Here is a 7,221-nt window from a genome sequence, read left to right on the forward strand (position 1 = left end):
CACACCCTCCCACCGGCATCCAGGTTCGCTTCCATATCATATGAGGGTACTCCTGGCATTTCTCTAGAACTTCAGTTTCCAAAACTGGATACTTTTCAGAGCTGCAGCAAAGAAGCACTGTGCCACCTTGTGGCTCCATCTGGGAACTTCACCTTTATCCAGCATCCCGGCCAGAAAGAACCAGGGTTGATCACCAAGGGATCTTGTTGGATTCCGTATAGCTAGGGTGGAAGAGACCATGCTCAGCAGGGGGTAGAACCTGAATGAACCTGGTTCAAGACCCTGGTTGTTAGTTGCTGTTGAACCGCTTCTGACTCTTAAGTTGATTCTGATATCAGAATAAAATGGCTACATTGGGTTTTCAAGTTGTGACCTTTCAAAGACGATGGGCAGAGTCTTCCAAGGCGCCTGTGGGTATCAATGTCAATCTTTTAGCTAGTAGTCCCCTGCTTAACTGTATGCACCACTTCGTCACCTCCCTCATTTGAATGGGCCATTACACCTGACTTTGCTGGACCTCAACCTTGTCCTGGTTGGGCTAGGACACAGCCCTGGTTTCCTAGGGCTGCTATGACAGAAAGACCACAAGGGGGTGGTGGCTCTACAGAACAGAAATTTATCTCCTCACGTTCTGAAATCGGGGCTTTGGCTCCAGAGGAAGGTCCTTGTCTCTCTCAACTTTTATAGTCACAGTGTTTTCTGCCTCCATGTTGATCCTCACACAGCATCGATCTAATCCTATCTTTTATACCTAACATGTGATGAGGTTTAGGACCCACCGTGGAAATATACATACATATATATTATTCCCAATTAGTTGCCATTGAGTTGATACCAACTCCAGGGACTAACCAAGGTATAAAGATTGGGGTTCTGTGATAGTTAAGGTTGTGCGTCAACCTGTCTGGGCCTGGATTCTCAGTGGTCTGGCTGTTATGATGTAATGTAATGGTGAAGTCGTCTCCCATGATGAGATCTACTCTAACGTCATTACTTCCATGACGAGATCTGCTGTGAGCTGATCAATTGAACAGTGAGTTTCCTCTGTGGTGTGACCTGCTTCCAATATATGCATATGCTCTGATAAAGCTTGCTTGCTTTTTTTCTGGATGTGGATCTTGCATCTGGTTTATTATCTGATCTCAGGTTCTTTGGTCCTAAGCCAGTGGCCTACTGTATTGCCTGCTCGTTCTGGGAGTCGTCAGCAGCCTGACATCGGGACCTGCTATTCTTGAGTTCATCAGTCCCTCCAGCTATAAGAGTCAGGAGAAGCAACCCATCCGATGTCTAAGCAACAGACTTGGAACTTGCCAGTCTTTGCCATGGTGAGCCATGTATACCTCTCTCGCTGTGTAGTGAGTAGTCCAGCGCTTAGCAGTCTGTCGGTTTGTCACACCACACGCAAGTGGTAGCCTGTGTGTTGCTGTGATGCTGGAAGCTCTGTCACGGCGATTCCAATACCAACACTTCACCAAAGGGAACAGGTTTTAATAGAGCTTCTAAATTAAAACAGACTAGGCTGAAGGAATAGGCTGTCTACCTCTGAGGAATTAGCCACTGAAAACCTTATGGATAGCACCAAACCATTGTTGGATCCTAAGAACATCGTGATTAGAAGCCAAGCAGAAGATGAGCCCCTCGGGTCAGAAGGCATGCCAAGTATCACTGAGGAAGAGCTGCCTTCTCAAGTACAGTCAGCCATCATGACCCCTTCAATGGTGTCCGTTGGGAGCCCCTCTGAGTGCCCTTAGAGCTGGTAATTCAAAGAAACCCCTTGTGGCTGACAGAAGGGTAGGGCATGGCCTTATTCAACTCAACCAAGACAGCAGGGCTCTTGCAGCATGCAGGGGCTTCCCGCTGGATATACATAGAGGCCTTCAGTGGGGTAGAAGCCAAGGGGCCATGAGGTCTGGGCATGCCTGGTGACACAGTTGAGAGAAGGCCATCCTGGTTTCTGAACTTGAATTTAAACCTGTTGTTTTCCAGATAAATCCCATAAGTGTGAGTATTGTCTATGAGTTCTGTATGTCCACGACAACAAAATTTTGAACCCAGTAGAAAAGCAAAGTGTCGTGGGAGAGACAGTGGGTGTCAGGATGAGTAAACAGGTTGAAGGGTAGAGTAATGGCTGCCCCCCACCTCATAGAAATCAGACTTGGGCAGCTGATACATCTGATGATGGTGATTCTTTCTCCTCCTGGTAAAGTCAGAGCACGCCAGACACCACCAGTATACCATAGTGCCGTCACGGGTTAAGCCTGTGAGGTCAGCAGTACAGAACCCAACCAGCGGCTCCTCAGGAGAAAGAGGAGGCTTTCTGCTCCCATAAAGAGCTACAGTCTCGGAGACGGACAGGACCAGTTCTACCTTGTCTTATAGCAGCGGTTCTCAACCTGTAGGTCACGAACCCTTTGGGGGGTCAAACAACCCTTTCACAGGGGTCGCCCAAGACCATCGGAAAACAAACCTTTCCCATGGTCTTAGGAATAGCGACACCGCTCCGTCTCCAGGCGGGTCTGCCCACATGCACATACGAGTGCCCGGCATGATGACATTATCACACCAACCCCATCACATACACCCTATACAAATACATCCTGCAGATCATGTATTTACATGACGATTCATAAGCGTAGCAAAATGACATTGATGAAGTAGCGACGAAAATAACGTTCTGGTTGGGGTCACCACCACATGAGGACCTGTATGAGAGGGTCGGGCGTGAGGAAGGGGGAGCCCCGCTGTCCTAGAGGGTCACTATGGTGGGCCTTCACTCAGCAGTGAGTTTGCTTTTGGTGTTTACCTTCTTGAATTAGAGAGGATCCAACTTTTTGGAGTTAAAATATTATTTTGAGTGCTAAATGCTAATATTATTTAGCAAACTAAATATTCCATGGATATGTTGATCCCACCACAAATGTCATTAAAAACTAAACCGAATTTGCATTCACATTCTTTGTAGCCATAAAATAAGTTGACACTAGTTGAAGCTTCCTAACATATTTTTTTAGAAGTTCCTGGGTGCTATTGTATTCTTTTAAAATGGTGAATAATGCAGTATTTTGACACTTTAAATTTTAACATAATTGGAAGCACACTCTACATTATGCTGTCATGATTTATCCCTGTTGGTGCATGTGATAAGTAACATAATGTCCTCTGTCCAAAGATGTCTACATCTTCGTCTCCAGAAACTGGGAAGATGTGTGCTACCCTATGTGGCAAAGGGCGTTATAATTGCTATCCCACTGGCTTTAAAAGAGAGAGAGTATCCTGGATTATCCAGGGGGGCTCAATATAATTATGCAGTTGATAACACGCTGTTGTTAATTTACTACAACTCAAAGCGACCACGTGTAACAGATTAGTCCTGTTCCACGGAGTTTTCTTGGCATGATCTTTGCACGAGCAGATCAACAGGCCTTTCTCCAAGGGAGCCCCTGGCTGGGTTCAATGTGCCAACCTTTCAGTTAACAGCCAAGTGCCTGTGCCCCTGGGACTCCATACAAGAATCATGCGAGTCTTCACAGGAGAAAGACCGAGGCAGGAGAGTGGGACTGGGGTGCCGTGAGGGACTCCACCAGGCACCGCTGGCTTTGAAGAGAGAATGGAGCCATGAGCCATGGAGTAAGGCAGCCTCTAAGAGCTGAAAAAGGCAACATGACAGAATCGCTGTCTACTGTCCTGTCAATCCAACTCCTAGTGACCCTGTAGGACAGCAGAACTGCTGCCCCAAGAGGGTTCCTAAGCCGAGATCCTAGCTGGAGCAAATCTCCAGATCTTTCTCTCAGGGGGCAGTGGATGAGTTCGAACTGCCAACCTTTCTGTTAGCAGCCTGTTGCTTGACTATTGCCACCAATAGACCTTGCTTCTCGACTAACGCTCACTACCATTGAGTCAATGCTGACTCATAGCGACCCCCTGTGGGTTTCTGTGGCTGTAACTGTTTATAGGAGGAGAACGCCCGGTCTTTCTCCCTTGGAGCTGCTGGTGGTTTTGAACGGCCAACTATGGGGATAGCCGCTCAACTCTTAACTGCTACATCACCAGGATTTTTGATTCTCTGATAGGTCTCACTAAAGAAGGGAATCCTTCCAATACCTTGATTTTCCCCAGGGAAATCTACCTTAGACTTCTAACCTTCCAGAACTTTAGAACTTTAAGGCAATAAGTGACTATTATCTTAAGTGAATTTGTGGTAATTCGTTATACCAGCAATAGGAAAATAATACAGTATATGTTGAGGACAAGTTTAATCCAGGGAAATGGCATGGGGGTTATGTCTAACTTGATTGGCTACAGAAAGGGCCAGGAGAATCCAGTGCACACCAGTCCAGTGCTGATTTCTATGAGGCAGAAATCAGACATAGCCCTATCCTCCAACCTTCTTTGCTTTGTTCTGATACCAGACACACTCCCATAGCTCTCTATTTCTCTCCTGGGTTTGATAATCTGTAACAATGGCTACACAAAACTCACAGACAATACAATACTCGTGATTATGGAGTTTACTGGGGAATCAGGTTACAATACAGGATCAGAAATGTTAAGGATACAGTTCTTTTGTTTGTAGTGTGTTCTGAGCCATGCCGGCAAGCACACCTCTTTCAGGTCCTCACCTTCTCAGTTATTCATCCACTTAGCCTCTGTCCAGCTCTTTCAGCACTGAGAACTGCTTAAAGAGTACCCCACTCCTCTTGCCAGCCTTCTGCCCCAAAGTACTCAGTTTTACTTGTTCCATAGGCTAGGAAGCCTAATGCCCTGTCTCACGGCCTGGGCACTGTGGCCTCTGGTGCCTTTGCTGCTGCCACTGCTTCTCCAAGGATTTCAGATGGGCTCCACTCCTGGCTCTTCTCTCTTGGTAGTCATGAGATTCTCTCTTCCTGCATCTGAGATGGCTCATTTTATACCTGAAAAGTGGCAAAACAGACCAATCACCAATTAGTGTCCCATATATGATACCATATTTGCTTGCATGTCACCCCCACCCCCAGTCATTTGGTGGGAGTTACAAAGATTATGGATAGAAGAGCCATACCAGGCCATTACTCTTCACCAGAAGCTCCCAGGAAAAAATAGTAAAAGGTGAAGGCTCTCATCCTGCTCATGAGATAACTTAGTCCACATGAATGGATTGGACCATGTCCAAGTCAATTAAATAGAATAAGAGATTTTTGTAATAGTACTGTTAATTGATTCTTAGTCTTTGTGCCAGAGGTCTAAGTAAGACATATGGGGGAATTGGAGAAAGTGTGCTGTGTCCCCACACCCTGCTTACAACAGAAGAGCTTATCTTGCTATAAACTGGCATCATTACGAAGGACATATAACTTTTGGTAAAGCAAACAAAAATATATTTTGAAACTTGAAACCTAGACTAAGGATAAAATATAAATATTCTGCCAATTCTAAACAACACCACCAAGTCAATGCTGACTCGTAGCAGCCCCCTAGAACAGGGTAAAACTCCCCCTGTGAATGTCCAAGATGGTAAGTCTTTACTGGAGCAGAAAGCTCAGAGGAGCAGCTGGTGGTTTTGAACTGCTGACCTTGCAGCTAGCAGCTCAACTCAAACCAATACACTATCAGGGCTTCTATCCTGCCAAAACACATAGGTTTAAATTTTCCAAACAAACAGAATGATAATTTGACATTAGCAAATCCTCATAATTTGAAATTAACAAAATCTTCCACAAATTTTACAACCTATGAAGAAAAACAATGCTAGCTTTGTTCAACATATTATTCCCAAAGGGCCACTCAGTAGCTTTAATTTGAAAAAAGAACACTCTGTTATAGGTAGAGGCAGCAACTATGAAAAATAAAGGTAATATGAACCAGGCTTTAAAACTACTTGCACACATGTCATATTACTTCATTCTAACCACCTTTGCAAATTCCTAGATGGTTTAATCTTTCCACAAGGTCCCTTCTTAATAATTTCATATAAAGTTTAATTGGTACAGTTTCTAAAAAAGCATGTGAAAATATTTTGAGCTGTCTGCACATTTTTTCACCGATATTTTTCATCCACTAAAGTACATTTTTAACATCTTGTTTCATCAGTTATATGATTCAAAATTATAAGCTTCACTGAAAATAAAAGCTGCCCACAATTTATAAGCTATTGAATGGCAGTCAGCATAAGGATAGGCTGAGACAGGCAATGAGAGATCTTTGAAATGTCCGTGAATCTAGGTGGGGTTACAGCCAAATAAGTTTTTACAGGATGGAAAGGATGTTTTGTTTAAGATTTTTTTTCACAAAGCCTTTATGTACCAAATATTAATATCTGATTCCTAGAGAGACCCTTTAATCATTTTAGCTAAAAGAGGCCAGTAAGAAAATTGCTATTACACAGCAACAAGCCTTTATCTTTCTAATGCCAACAAAGACTTCATGGCCTTTTCCTTTAAAAAGTCAATAGAAACCTATAGACACAACAGGTAGAATAAGAAATCCTGGGGGTCTACTGGGGAAAAGGAGTAAAGGGAAGCTGATTGTGGTAGCAAATGTACAGTACTGCTTGATGTGATTAAACTATGGGATGATATGCTATCTCTATTAGGTCCCAATAAAATGGTTCTAAAAAAGAAATAATAAGCAGCAGAGAACCATGCAAGTCCTAGTCTACACTACCCAGAGACCTGAAGAAATAGCGAGTACCCAGCCAGCTACCACTACTGACAGCTCTGATGGGAACCACAGTAGGCCCTGGATAGAATGGGAGAAAAGAGTAGAACTAAGTTCAAGATCACAAAAATGGTCAAATTCAATCGTCTGACGGAGACTAGTGGAACTCCTGAGATTGTGGCCCTTACACACCTTTCAAACGGAATCTGAACCCCTCCCAGGGGATGGTCTTCCAGACAAATGACCCACCTATTAAGGGAACCCTAGCCCCGGGCAGAATGTGCGCCTCCAAGGAATCAACCACATGAGCCCCAATGAGCAGCATTGGCCCCAGAACCAGAGCTCAGAAGGCAGGAAGGGCCCGGGAAGAGGACAAACAGAAACGGGCGAGCCCTAGCGGGAAGTGGGGACCATGCTAGCATATGGCAGGAATGGCCATGTTATGAAGCAGAATGTGTATAAATTCTGAAATGGAAATGGACTGTCTAAACTTTCACCCAAGTCGTAATAAAAACAGCAACAACAGTGCAATGGAAATGAAAGGAGCTCCTAAGGTTACTGTTGAGGAAAAGGCATGCTCTGTTGATA

This window comes from Echinops telfairi, unplaced genomic scaffold (assembly GCF_000313985.2).
Source record: "Echinops telfairi isolate 266 unplaced genomic scaffold, ASM31398v2 ScPeMD7_7467;HRSCAF=8505_1, whole genome shotgun sequence".
Taxonomy (NCBI): domain Eukaryota; kingdom Metazoa; phylum Chordata; class Mammalia; order Afrosoricida; family Tenrecidae; genus Echinops; species Echinops telfairi.